A 15,444-nucleotide genomic window follows, 5' to 3' on the forward strand; every position below is an offset into this window, starting at 1 on the left:
GCAGGGCAGAGATTTTACGAACTGACTTGTTGGAAAGGTGGCAACCTATGACGGTGCCACGTTGAAGGTCACTGAGCTCTTCAGTAAGGCCATTCCACTGCCAATGTTTGTCTATGGAGATTGCATGGCCATGTGCTCGATTTTAGACACCTGTCAGCAACGGGTGTGGTGGCTGAAATAGCAGAATCCACTAATTTGAATGGGTGCCCACATACTTTTGAATGCATAGTATATATCAGTATAGTGCCTCTTTCCAATGCCTCCCAGCCCCTCCATCCCCCAAAATAAATGTAATTATTATAGTTATCTTTTTTTTAAACCGTCTCGCAATGCAATTGAAATTGTTCATGTGCTCTCTGTCACCATCTTGCAGGTGAAAAGATGAGCCAATGAGGCAGAATAGCGCTTCATCACTGGCCAGGGAGAGAAGCCACCTTGCAGCACACATCCTAGGGAGGATAAAGGGAGACTTGATTGTTTGTTGCCATCAGGGAGACGACGACAAGGTCAGTACACACTAACAAAGAAAAAAAATACGGACTTTGTTATCCAATTGCCATGATGGGGACAAAGTTTTGTGATTGCTGGTGGCTGGATACAGCTTAGATGCTGGAGGTGTAGTGCTCCACACGTGTGCTTCGGCATATGCAGTTGCCTGGATCATGATAAGATGAAAGCCTGCTGTGATTCTCCATATCCTCTTTAGAAAAACAATATTGCCTTCCCACCCTCTCTTCATCTTTCCCTTCTGCCTCAAGATGATCAATCATAATCAGCTAACTAAGTGAAAGCAATATAGCGTCAGATCATTTATCACTTATTATAGGATAGGGATGGGGCCCAATTGTCATTAAATGTCCAGGAAAGGTTTAATCCTGCTGCAGGAGGCAGCGCGTTTGCGGCGGATTCTGCAGCCAAAGTTCCAGCAAGGTTAAGTCCACACCCAGCAGGAAGTATTTGGATTTTAATTGCTTCCCCATAGATTGCCGCCACCGCACAGAGAAACTAGGTTAATTGCGTAAGATGAGAAAGCCACTGGTGACCTTGATTAATCATTGCCAAACACAGTTACTGCAGCGAGCCGCTGCCACATTCACTGTGTTTGCAGGTTATTCTGTCACTGACAAATAATGCTTGAGCAAGGGAAGACAGAATTAATGTGATACTGGGTTTGTTTTTTAGGGGCTACTTTGCTCAACCACAAAATATTGAATTAGCTTGTATTTTGCGTGCTAGTAGTGAATGACTGAGGACACAACATTTGAGCACCAAGTTTCAAATAGAGGCCTTTCAGAGAGTGGAGTAAATGCTGGTGCAGATAAGTATAAATAAAATAGATTGCAATTGTATTTATCTATCTGTTACTGCTGCTCTGCTCCGAACACCACCAGAGTGATGTGAATAACGTGGACAACATTTTAACTACCAACATTAAATGTTTCCAGGTTTAAACTGCTGTTTAATATATATATACATTTTTTCTCTCAGTGAACTGGACTATGGTTACTTGCAGAAATAAGGATTGTGTGAGATGGGATCAAGGCCACGACATTCCCCCGAGGGCCGATGCATTGACGATAGAGTTTCACAGAATATCTTGCCAAATTACATTGCTCAGTGAGAATAATGACACCTGTTTTAGAGGTGAAAATCCTGGGGCAATTTGAAGGACTACCGGGGTAAGGCAAGGACATGGTCAAATCATCTGTTTCATGACAGAAGTGTGGAATTATTCGGTTGTGTTACGTTCATTGATGGAAGGATCGGACCAAGGTGCAGTGTGGTTGGCGAACATCTTACTTTTATTAAAATGAACACTGAAAAACAACAAATTACAAAATGAACGTCAAGTTCTGCAGGCTACACAGCAACTATACAAAATCAAGATCCCACAAACTAAGGTGGGAAAAGGCTGCCTAAGTATGATCCCCAATCAGAGACAACGATAGACAGCCTCTGATTGGGAACCATACCAGGCCAAACAAAGAAATAGGAAAACTAGATTGCCTACCCTAGTCACACCCTGACCTATCCAAAATAGAGAATTAAATGGATCTCTAAGTTCAGGGCGTGACAGGTTGAATACATTTGGAGGTGAGCCATGCAGTTTAAATGGGGTTTTAGTTTACAGTACACTCTTAAGGGCTAGGCGTCGGGCTAGCGGGACAACTTCCGGTGAAACTGTAGAGCGCGCAATTAAAATAAATAATCAGAAAAATTATGGGTATTAAACATATAGGTACATACACTGTATATCGGTTGAAAGCTTAAATTCTTGTTAATCTAACTGCACTGTCCGATTTACAGTAGCTATTACAGCGAAAACATGCCATGCAATTGTTTTAGGACGGCGCCCCACAAAATGTTTTTCCAAAATGTTTCATAAATAGCGATTAAATATTCACTTATTTTTTCCTCCGATTTGTCATCCAAAGGGTCCCAGCTATAACATGTTTTGTTTGTTTTGTTAGATCAAATCCTTCTTAATATCCCAAAAAGTCAGTTTAGTTGGGACCATCAATTTCAGTAATCCACTCGTTCAACGTGCAGAGAAAGGAATCTGAAAATCTACCCTTAAACTGTTTCAACAAGTCAAAATACATTTCTGTTTACTCATCAGATAAAATGTAATCAAACTATTACTACTTTCTGTATGTTCAATATGAAACCAATTTTAGCAGGTGTGTCTTGTCTTCATGGCACGCGCAAACACTAATTTCCAAGACTGTGTCCCTGTACTAAAACTGATAATTCTTATTCATTTTTTTTTAAGTTACAAGCCTGAAACCTTGAACATAAAGGGGCCTCGCCCTTTTTTATTTCACCTTTATTTAACCAGGTAAGCTAGTTGAGAACAAGTTCTCATTTACAACTGTGACCTGGCCAAGATAAAGCAAAGCAGTGCGACACAAACAACAAAGAGTTACACATGGAAAAAACAGCATTCAGTCAATAACACAATAGAAAAAAAAAAGTCTATATACAGTGTGTGCAAATGGCGTGAGGAGGTAAGGCAATAAATAGGCCATAGTAGCGAAGTAATTACAATTTAGCAGATTAACACTGGAGTGATAGATGAGCAGATGATGCACAAGTAGTGATACTGGTGTGCAAAAGAGCAGAAAAGTAAATAAAAACAATATGGAGATGAGGTAGGTAGATTGGGTGGGCTATTTACAGATGGACTATGTACAGCTGCAGCGATCGGTTAGCTGAAGTTATAAAAAGTTAGTGAGGGAAATGTAAGTCTCCAGCTTCAGCGATTTTTGCAATTTGTTCCAGTCAATGACAGCAGAGAACTGAAAGGAAAGGCGGCCAAAGGAGGTGTTGGCTTTCGGGATGGCCAGTAACATATACCTGAAGTGCGTGCTCCAGCAGAAGTTTACAAAAAAAAGGGTGCCAAGATGGTTCTTCGGCTGTCCCCATAACCCTTTTTGGTTCCAGGTAGAACCCTCTGTGGGATTGGGTTCTACTAGCTAACAAATGGAATTGTTGTAAGATGGTCATACCACGGATCATTTAGCTATTTTATTGAATTTTAAGACCCCTGTAGGTATATTATACTGAACAATAAACTGCCACCAATGTCCAAAATAGTTGCATGATGGGTTTATATTTTTGTTCAGTCCTTGTTTTTTTAAAGAAAAGCACATTTTTTGTCCATTGGTAATGTTGTAAATGACTATTGTAGCTGGAAATGTCATATTTGTTATGGAATATCTACATAGGCGTACCGAGGCCCAACTGGCAGCTTCATTAAATATTACCGGCAAAACACCAGTCTCAACGTCAACAGTGAGAGGCGACTCCGGGATGCTTGCCTTCTAGGCATAGTTGCAAAGAAAAATCCATAGCAAAGAAAAAGCCAATAAAAAGAAAACACACCTACTCATTTAATTGTTTTTCTTTATTTTTTACTATTTTCTACATTGTAGAATAATAGTCAAGACATTAAAATGATGAAATAACACATATGGAATCATTGATTTTTTAAAAATCAAATCAAAACATATTTTATATTCAAAGTAGCCACCCTTTCCCTTGACAGCTTTGCAAACTTGGTATTCTCTCAACCAGCTTCACCTGGAATGTTTTTTCCAGCAGTCTTGAATGAGTTCTCACATATGCTGAGCACTTGTTGGCTGCTTTTCCTTCACTCTGCGGTCCAACTCATCCAAACTGTCTCAATTGGGTTGAGGTCGGGTGATTGTGGAGGCCAGGTCATCTGATACAGCACTCCATCACTCTCCTTCTTTGTCAAGTAGCCCTTACACAGCTTGGAGGTATGTTGGGTCATTGTCCTGTTGAAAAACAAATTATAGTCCCACTTAGCGCAAACCAGATGGGATGCACAATGATATGGTATCCATTCTGGTTACGTGTGCCTTGAATTCTAAATAAATCACAGACAGTGTCACCAGCAAAGCACCCCCCCCACCATCAAACCTCCTCCTCCCTGCTTCACGGTGGGAACCACTTATGCAGAGATCATCCGTTCACCTACTCTGCGTCTCACAAAGACACAGTGGTTGGAACCAAAAATCTCAAATCTCCTGTTCATTGCTCATATTTCTTGGCCTAAGCAAGTATCTTCTTATTGGTGTCCTTTAGTAGTGGTTTCTTTGCAGCAATTTGACAATGAAGGCCTGATTCAGTCAGTTTCCTCTGAACAGTTGATGTTGAGATGTGTCTGTTACTTGAACTCTGTGAAGCATTTATTTGGGCTGCAATTTCTGAGGCTGGTAACTCTTATTAAGTGATCCTCTGCTGCAGAGGGAACTCTTGGTCCTCATGAGAGCCAGTTTCAGTAGCACTTGATGGTTTATGGACTGCAGTTGTATAAACCTTCAAAGTTCTAGAAATGTTCCGTATTCACTGACATTCATGTCTTTAATGATGGACTGCCGTTTCTCTTTGCTTATTTGAACTGTTCTTGCCATACTATGGACTTGGTCTTTTAGCAAATAAAGCTATATTCTCTATACCACCCCTGCCTTGTCACAACACAACTGATTGGCTCTAACACATTAAGAAGGAAAGAAATTCCACAAATTGACTTTTAACAAGGCACACCTGTTAATTGAAATGCAGTCCAGGTGACTACCTCAGGAAGCTGGTTGAGAGAATGCCAAGAGTGTGCAAAGCTGTCATCAACGCAAAGGGTGTCTACTTTGAAGAATCTCAAATATGAAATATTTTTTGTTTTAACTTAGAGGGGGCGCTCTTTAAATTTTTGAATGAAAAACATTCCCGTTTTAAACAAGATATATTTTGTCACGAAAAGATGCTCGACTATGCATATAATTGACAGCTTTGGAAAGAAAACACCCTGACGTTTCCAAAACTGCAAAGATATTGTCTGTGAGTGCCACAGAACTGATGTTACAGGCGAAACCCAGATAGAAATCCAATCAGGAAGTGGCACATTTTTTGAAACCACCTCATTCCAATGACTCCTTATATGGCTGTGGAGGAGCTAGGAGTCAGCTTACCTTTTCCACGTTTTCCCCAAGGTGTCTGCAGCATTGTGACGTATTTGTAGGCATATCATTGGAAGATTGACCATAAGAGACTACATCTACCAGGTGGTCGCTTGGTGTCCTCCGTCGCAATTATTGCGTAATCTCCAGCTGCAGTATTTTTCCGTTTGCCTTTGATGAGAAACCGACTGCCAGGAATGATTTTTCATCTAATAGAATTGTGAAAAACACCTTGGGGATTGATTCTAAACAACGTTTGCCATGTTTCTGTCGATATTATGGAGCTAATTTGGAAAAAAGTTTGGCGTTGTGTTGACTTTATTTTTGTTTTTTTTTCTTAGCCAAACGTGATGAACAAAACGGAGCTATTTCTCTTACACAAATAATATTTTTGGAAAAAATGAACATTTGCTATCTAACTGAGAGTCTCGTCATTGAAAACATCCAAAGTTCTTCAAAGATAAATTATTTTATTTGAATGCTTTTCTTGTTTTTGTGAAAATGTTGCCTGCTGAATGCTAGGCTTAATGCTATGCTAGGCTATCAATACTCCTACACAAATGCTTGTGTAGCTTTGGTTAAAGCATATTTTGAAAATCTGAGATGACAGTGTTGTTAACAAAAGGCTAAGCTTGTGTTTCAATATATTTATTTCATTTCATTTGCGATTTTCATGAATAGGAAACGTTGCGTTATGGTAATGAGCTTGAGGCTATGATTGCGCTCCCGGATACGGGATTGCTCGACGCTATTGGTTAATGTCTTCACTATTATTTTACCATGTAGAAAATAGTAAAAATTAAGAAAAACCCTTGAATGAGTACGTGTGTCCAAACCTTTGACTGGTACTCTACATATTTAACCCCTTTATATAATTTTCATACTTCCTTATTTTTTTTTAAACAGTCCCAGGTTACCTTCAGACGATTCCCGTTACACTTGTGTGGATCGTAAAGCAAAACGGAGAACATTATTGTGGCATCATATTAGTTTGTAGCCAAAACCGTTTGGATGCTACAGATGTTTTCGTGAAAAGACAGATTTTTGGATGTCAATTCAATACAAGGGCTTTATTGGCATGGGAAACATGTGTTAACATTGCCAAAGCAAGTGAGGTAGATAATATATAAAGTGAATATATAAAGTGAAATAAACAATAAAACTTAACAGTAAACATTACACATACAGAAGTTTCAAAACAATAAAGACATTACAAATGTCATATTATATATATATATATATATATATATATATATATATATATATATATATATATATATATACAGTGTTTTAACAATGTACAAATGGTTAAAGGACATAAAATAAATAAGCATAAATATGGGTTGTATTTACAATGGTGTTTGTTCTTCACTGTTTGCCCTTTTCTCGATGCAACAGGTCACAAATCTTGCTGCTGTGATGGCACACTGTGGAATTTCACCCAGTAGATATGGGAGTTTATCAAAATTGGATTTGTTGTCTCCTGGTCTGACAAACAGTGCTCTAGCTTTCCACCGCAGATGCGGATGGCGTATGCGGTAGATTGAGACGCAGCATGTACAAAAAACATATCTGTTGCTTAAACATACACTTTTGTTGGGGATTGTTTTATTATTTTATTATTACGGGTGCATTAGTTGACTCTTGAGGACTAATGTTGAATTGCCCATATCTCCTTGCAAGGTTGCAGATGTCCTATTGTCTCAAACTAATTAAATTGCATGGCTTCTTTTTAATTCAAGGTTAGAATAAAAGTAAGTTGACCAGTCTTGAGGACTACTTGCTATATCTGCAAGTGAATATATACATGCACAGTGTCTAAATTAAACACAACAGAAACTACATACCATAGCATATGCTTTTAAGTGGATTGTTTCCCACCTTATAAATGAATATCAAAACGTTTATGTATGTGAATATTACATGAACGCACCCAAACATGGAGACATATCATGATACTTCATGCACATATTCATAATAAATGCATGGGGAGATGGCAGTGCCGCAACCATGCTGCTGTTACAAATCATCAGTGAATATAAATAATGTAACAAGTCAATAATTTAGATAATTTCTATTCGAGCAGCAACCCATAGAGAAAATGGGTATTGTGTGTGCTATATTTATACCTACATAACAGGGTCCCTGGCCCAGATCCATAATGCATCCTTGATTTTGGAGAAGTAGTGCAAAAATAGCTGAAGACAATGAATAAAATACGTAGAAATAAAACAATGGAAGAAATCCACATTCCTCCATAATAATAGTACTGGTTTTTACTTTACTGTGTGGTAGATAAATTACTAGGTATTTGGAAAGAAATGGCATGGGAATTACATTGTAATAACATATAGATAACATGTTTGTTTCTTAATGATTCATTCAAACAAGCAGCAGTATATTTTTTACTATTTCATCGTCTTCTTCAATGGCAGGTTTTTGGCATACAATATTCTCAGGCATTAGTTTGGGTGCTGGTGTGCTGGGATTCACTAAAGGTTATCACTGTCAAAGTTGACGACAAATACAACTTGAGATCTTTCAGCTCCCCCTCTTGTAGAAGCTGGCATCAATTGTACAGTGCTGGTCTACCATTAACTGACAGATGTACTTCACCGTGAATGTCTGCTCTCATTCTCACTTCCTAAGTAGCTAATTGGGTGTATGATGATATCAATGGAAATGGTGATATAACAGAGAGAGGAGGAATACTAAAAAGATGTAGACCTACTCACTCTCTATGAACAACAAACATTCACACGCAGGTACAGTGAGATACTCTGCACACTGACAACAAAAAATGGTGCTACTGAGGTCCTTATGTGATATCCTGATGATGGAACTGCTGTGCGCCATCACCATCAATCTTTGGGGTGCCATAACCTCATGGGAAATCATTAGTAGTTTGAGTTCCATTGCACATGAAGCTAGTGCTGTTTAAATGGCATAGTTCTCCCTTCATTGGAGTTGTCACGGATCGGACAGAACAGGGTATTGGAAAGCTTTTACCCATACAATCATGCCAGATCAGCGATCAAGTTGAGGAAGGATTTTTAAGGTATTAGGAGGGGTGCGGCATATAGCTGATGGGCCCAACTAAAGTAGAGTTGGCGAGAACATGAGAGCACACTTCTAAGTGATTTGATCTGGGTTGGGTAGGAGCCAGCTACCTGTGCAACCAATCCTTCTGGATGTTTATGAACTTGCCTCCCAACTGTCATTGAGGGAGATACAGATTTACAATGGCCTCATCAGTACTGAAGCTATTTTTTATCTATCCCCCTGGGGTACCTGCTTGGCCCTCTGATCACCTGTCTTTCATGTGTTCACTTACTTGCATCATCGCCTCCATCTATAATCAGAGTTGTTGGATGGAGGCACTGATAAGTTATGAAGAGACATTAGCTAGTGCCTTGGTCCAATGTTGTATGTGTAGACACATGGTTAACAATATCATTTTCTCATCATGTAGACGGTCTTCTTTTTTTTATGTGGTGTGAGCAGCAGGGGAATATTGTCAAACAGACCTAATGCATTGTCATCAGAGAGAAGAGTTGCGTCATACATTATCAACACTCTTGTGAAGCCTCTAACTCTGGAAAACCTGTGGGTCCTGGTTAACATTTCAACATGACCTACATTGTACCTGTTTGTCTCAGACCATCTATCATAGACTATCCTAATGCTCCAAATCTGATTCACTGTGATTGATATGCTGTACAGTATTCATGAGAGAAAGAGAGAAGAGTAGAACATTTATCATTGGCTAAATATATAGCAAAATCATGAAATGTGATGATCATCAAAACATTTCATTTTCCAAAGTAACAGCTCATCAACCTTTGTTTTTCCCCTATGTGGACTCGACTCATTTGTCTGCTGTCTGCTGACTCATTTAAAATTTGGAAAAAGGAAAGAATCCTCGGTGAGGTTAATATCATAGCAGAGGAATATTAAGAAAGATAGGTGTTGAAAGGGTGACACCATTTACCACTGACACCCCAAGTTGAATATCACTGCGGATAGCAGCTCATAATTGCAATTCGGGTCACAGAGGAAATCATCCTTTGCCCAAGAGTACATCCTATCAAACTTGGCAAAAGAGAGCAAACATGAGATCCCGAGGTCTGGCTGTTACCCAACACTATAGAGTTCCAGAAAGTTTTCTTGAAGTGAAATGTGAGAGAAAGATTTTGAATATTTTTTTCCTGGATAGCATAAGCTTTATTCAGTTTTTATATGTTAAGGTCAAATTTGATTAATTGGAAGTTACTGGAAATGACTTTATATTGCTGGGATAGGTATAACAGACTTTCAGAATTACTTTGCAGTTTTTATTTTCTGTAGCATGTTGTTGACCTTTTTTTATTTGTTTGACACTGTGAATTCCCTCTAGAATCTAGACCATGTATTCCTTATTAGGATTCCCATTAGTTGATGCCTTAGCAACCGTGTGTCTTCCTGGCTATACAAGTTGACGACTTCTTAATATGGATACCGTACTAGTGTTTAAAGTACAGGTGCTGGGAACATAATAAAACCATTCAAATATAAAGTACCAGTCAAAAGTTTGGACGCAGTCAAAGGTTTTTCTTTATTTGTACTATTTTCTACATTGTAGAATAGAATAACACATGGAATCATGTACTAACCACAAAAGTGTTAAACAATTTAAAATATATTTGCCATGATGACAGCTTTTCCCACTCTTGGCATTATCTCAACCAGCTTCATGAGGAATGCTTTTCCAACAGTCTTGAAGGAGTTCACACATATACAGACATATATAATGATACAATTACCAATACATTAATGGGAAAATAGGATGTCTGGGTTTGAATGGAACTTTGCTACTGAAAGTCACAAAATAATAGAACCATAATGAGTTTGCTTTTTTCTATTTGAATTTTCCAGTCTGTTCATTGTTACTGATTCAGACTCATCATAGCAACGATCAGTGAAGTACGGGTCCTCCATCTCCTTTAAGAGACGGAAAGATGAGTCATGTCCTTTCATTTACAATCACGGAAAGGAGTCCCTCCAAGATCTTAGTACTCAAGGATTGGATTCCTGTAATATGTTGCCTAAACTAAAGAGTAAGTCTGCATTCTCAAATAAATATAGTTAACCTCTCTGAGCACGGAACCCGGTAGCCGGCTGAAATTCCACAACATACGGTGATCGCTACTTAAATAGTCAGATTAAACATTCATGAAAATACAAGTGTCTCACATGTATCGAAAGCCTAGAATCTTGCTAATCCAACTCCGTTGTCAGATTTAAAAAAGGATTTACTGCGAAATAATACGATGCGATTATCTGAGGATAGAGCCCCAGAAAAAACAACTATTTCAACCAGCACAGGCGTAACAAAATCACTTACTGGATTAAAATAAATAGTTTACCTTTGACGATCTTCGTCTGTTTGCAATCCCAATGCTCATTGTTACACAATGAATGATCTTTTGTTTGATAAAATCCGTTTTTATAGCCTAACACGAAACATTTTGTGAACCGCTTGTGTCATGAATTCCGTCTCATTCCATTTTCGAAGACACATTCCAGGTAAATAACCCACACAGAACATGACTTTTCCAGTCATGTTTGGTTTCATTGCAATCAACTGGTTTGTTTGTAACACAACCAAACCTGATGGGCCATTTCGCGGGACGTATTGACTGAAAGAAACCGATTTGAAGACAACAAGTAATGACATTGCTGTGCACCAATGTTATGACCACTGTTTCGTTGATTGACTGTATTTTAACCCAATGACCACTGATCGTCTTGAAATCTAGCTGGGTAGATTGCCAATGAGCTGAGGTAGACGGCAGTATGCAATGGTTGTGTGTTGGAAGACAAACCCATGTCGTAAACTCCAGCGTAAAGAGAGTCATTCGCTATTAAAGTTTTACGCATTTTACCACAGCGTTGTTTTGGTAAACACGCAGATTCAGCTGTTTCTATATCAATCAGTATGGCGACTAAGTCAGGGAAAGCTAAATCTAAGTCTAGATATACAGATGTACACACAATTTTAGAAGAAATTGATCGGAAAAGTGAGACAGAGATTGTTGTAGGACAATTCATTTAGCGATTCCCAAGTGGAGGAATATTTTTTGAATGGAGAGGACACCGTTGTAGCCACTGTGTATAATCTGTAACGTGCCTGCAGAAGAGGAACAATGTCACCATTTTGGACTGGTAAGTTCTTCTCATGCTAATGCCCTTGTTTGAAATTAATAATATAAAATATAATTTGTGATTTAAAAAAAAAAATTAGATGTAATATATAAACATGTAATGTCATGAAATGTGAGATGCGTGTGTCTGCCGCCCCACCCCAACCCACATGAAATAGCCTATTTGAGGCTGTTGTGGGGAGGGCAGGCCCACAACAATGGCCAAAGTGAAATGGAGACAGTAGATACAGCTGGTCTGTTGTAATATAATAAAGACAGTAGATCTAGCTGAAATGTCATAATATAAAAGAGACAGTAGATGTAGCAGGTATATAATAATATATTCAACCTTCTGTTCCCTGTACTCTATATACTGTATATCTGTTTATTATACCTCAGCAGCACAATATTGTGTAGAGCTTTGGCAAAGTGGGTGATGTTATATCCTTCCTGTTTGGCCCTGTCCGGGGCTCTCATCAGATGGGTCCACAGTGTCTCCTGACCCCTCCTGTCTCAGCCTCCAGTATTTATGCTGCAGTAGTTTGTGTCGGGGGGCTAGGGACAGTTTGTTTTATCTGGAGTACTTCTTCTGTCTTATCCGGTGTCCTGTGTGAATTTAAGTATGCTCTCTCTAATTCTCTCTTTCTCTCGGAGGAGGAGCTGAGCCTTAGGACCATGCGTCAGGACTACCTGGCATGATGACTCCTTGCTGTCCCCAGTCCAGCTGGCCTTGCTGCTGTTCCAGTTTCAACTCGTCTGCCTGCTGCTTTGGAACCCTAAACTGTTCATATTTACTCTTGCGGTGCTGTCCTGTTGCATCCTCTACAACTACTGTGATGATTATTATTTGACCCTGCTGGTCATCTATGAACGTTTGAAAATCTCGGCCATGTTCTGTTATAATCTCCACCCGACACAGCCAGAAGAGGACTGGCCGCCCCTCATAGCCTGGTTCCTCTCTAGGTTTCCACCGTTCCACCTTCTACACCTGCATTGCTTGCTGTTTGGGGTTCTAGGCTGGGTTTCTGTACAGCACTTTGAGATATTAGCTGATGTACGAAGGGCTATATAAATAAATGTGATTTGATAGAGGACTGAGTGTCTTCCAAATATTGAAAGTGTGTAAATGTTTATATTTTTTTCTTCATATTTTTTTTTCCATCTTTTTTTCTCCATTTTTTGTGTGTGTGTGTTAGAATACCATTTTGTCATTTTGCATATAGTTATTTGTTTCAAAATGTATGCCTTCACCAATTTTGCCACTTGGGTACACTTGGGTACATTTGGGCTACACCTCGGTGACTTCATGATAAATGTCATATAGCACACTCATTTTGGAAGTTATCATTCTGAAACTTTGCACAGGTACTGTTGCCCTCTTATATGTTTCACTGAAATTGTCCGCATCATCCTATCTGAATGTTTGTTTTATCTTGTTCATTTTAAAGATGATGATACAACAATAAAAAGAAAAAACATGTTTTTTTCTTTGTATTATCTAAACCAGATCTATTGTATTATATTCTCCTACATTCAATTCACATTTACACAAATTCCAGAGTGTTTTCTTTCAAATGGTACCAATAATATGCATATCCTTGCTTCTGGGCCAGAGCTACAGGCAGTTAGATTTGGGTATGTCTACATGCGGAAATTGAAAAAAGTAAGGGGGTAGCTCTAAGAGTTAATATGGCAAAGTAAAATGTCCGATATGTGAATTGTCTCCAGAAATTATTCACACCCTTTAATTTTTTCACTTTCTGTTGAGTTACAGCCTGAATGTAAAATGGATTACATTTAGATTTTGTGTCACTGGTTTACACACAATACCCCATAATGTCAAAGTGGAATGATGTTTATACTTTTACAAATTAATAAAAAATGAAAAGCTGAAACGTCTTAAGTCAATAAGTATTCAACCCCTTTGTTATGGCCAGTGCTGAAAAAAGTACCCAAATGTCATACTTGAGTAAAAGTAAAGATACCTTAATAGAAAATTACTAAAGTAAAAGTAAAAGTCACCCAGTAAAATACTACTTGAGTATTTGGTTTCAAATTGACTTAAGTATCAAAAGTAAATGTAGACATTATTTCAATATTTCAAAAAATGTGTTGTTCATTTTTTATTTACTGATAGCCAGGGGGACAGTCCAACACTCAGACATAATTTACAAATTAAGCATTTGTGTTAAGTGAGTTCACCAGATCAGAGGCAGTAGGGATGGTCAGGGTTGTTCTCTTGATAAGTGTGTAAATTGGACCATTTTACATCCAAAATGTAACACGTTCTTTTGAGTGTCAGGGAATAAGTATGGAGTAAAAAGTACATGCTTGTCTTTAGGAATATAGTGAAGTAAATGTAAAGGTTGTCAAATTGTAATGTACAGATACCACAAAAAAACGACTTAAAACATCTTGGGGATAGGGGGAAGAATTTTCACTTTTGGATAAACAGCGTGCCCAATTTCAACTTCCTGCTACTCATGCCAAGAATATAAGATATGCATATTATCCATAGATTTGGATAGAAAACACTCTGAAGTTTCTAAACTGTTTGGATCATGTCTGTGAGTATAACAGAACTTATGTAGCAGGCAAAACCCCGAGGACTAACTGTTCAGATTAATATTTTTTTCCCCCCCTCTCTGTTGAATATATTGTCTTTGCCATTGGATATTTAATAGGAACCCATTTTCAGTTCCTACCGCTTCCACACAATGTCGCCAGTCTTTGGAATATGGTTGAAGTTATTCCTTTGTGCATTGAGGAAGTAGTCCCCAGTTCCGAGTTGGCCTACTTCCTCAATGCACAAAGGAATAACTTCAACCATATTCCAAAGACTGGCGACATTGTGTGGAAGCGGTAGGAACTGAAAATGGGTTCCTATTAAATATCCAATGGCAAAGACAATATATTCAACAGAGAGGGGGGGAAAAAAATATTAATCTGAACAGTTAGTCCTCTCTTTTTCCCCCCCATCCCCCCTCTCTTTGGTAAGCTGTTTTTTTCTGGATCAAACGCGCTTTATAAATGGACATTTTCGATATATATGGACGGAATTAATCGAACAAAATAACTAATTGTGATGTTTATGGGACATATTGGAGTGCCAACAAAAGAAGCTTGTCAAAGGTAATGCATATTATATATTTTATTTCAGCGTTTTGTGTAGCGCCTGCCACGCTAGCTCCTTTGTTTACTGCTGTTTACTGCTGGTGCAGATGGTGCAGGCTATCAGATAATAGCTTCTTATGCTTTCGCATATTTTTAAAATCTGACTTGTTGGCTGGATTCACAACGGGTGTAGCTTTAATTGAGTATGTTACATGTGTGATTTAATGAAAGTTTGAATTTTATAGCATTTTATTTGAATCTAGTGCTCTGCATTTCCCCTGGCAATTTGCCAGTTGAGACGCTAGCGTCTCCCCTATCCATATTAAGTATTTTTACTTAAGTACTTTACACCACTGGTTATGGCAAGCCTAAATAAGTACACATTTGCTTATCAAATCACATAATAAGTTGAATGGACTCACTCTGTGTGCAATAATAGTGTTTAACATGATTGTTGAATGAATTCCTCATCTCTTTACCCCATACATACAATTATCAGTAAGGTCCCTAAGTCGAACAGTGAATTTCAAACACAGATCAACCACAAAGACCAGGGAGGTTTTCCAATGCCTCGCAAAGAAGAGCACCTATCGGTAGATGTTTAAAAAAAAGCTGACATTGAATATCCCTTATAGGATGGTGTATTGGATGGGGTCATTGCAAAGATA

At 38.4% G+C, this 15,444-nt stretch overlaps 1 long non-coding RNA gene across 1 annotated transcript in view; it reads left to right on the forward strand.

Annotated features, from left to right (window-relative positions):
• LOC149972024 (uncharacterized) overlaps positions 1–15,444 on the forward strand; it is a 161,681-nt gene that overhangs the window by 82,025 nt on the left and 64,212 nt on the right. Inside the window, exon 2 of the long non-coding RNA XR_016491860.1 lies at positions 374–506. This is a non-coding gene — a long non-coding RNA (uncharacterized LOC149972024). The remainder of the gene's footprint in view (positions 1–373; positions 507–15,444) is intronic.

The sequence above is a fragment of the Oncorhynchus mykiss genome, chromosome 25 (genome assembly GCF_057628025.1).
Source record: "Oncorhynchus mykiss isolate SJ-2025 chromosome 25, ASM5762802v1, whole genome shotgun sequence".
Classification (NCBI taxonomy): domain Eukaryota; kingdom Metazoa; phylum Chordata; class Actinopteri; order Salmoniformes; family Salmonidae; genus Oncorhynchus; species Oncorhynchus mykiss.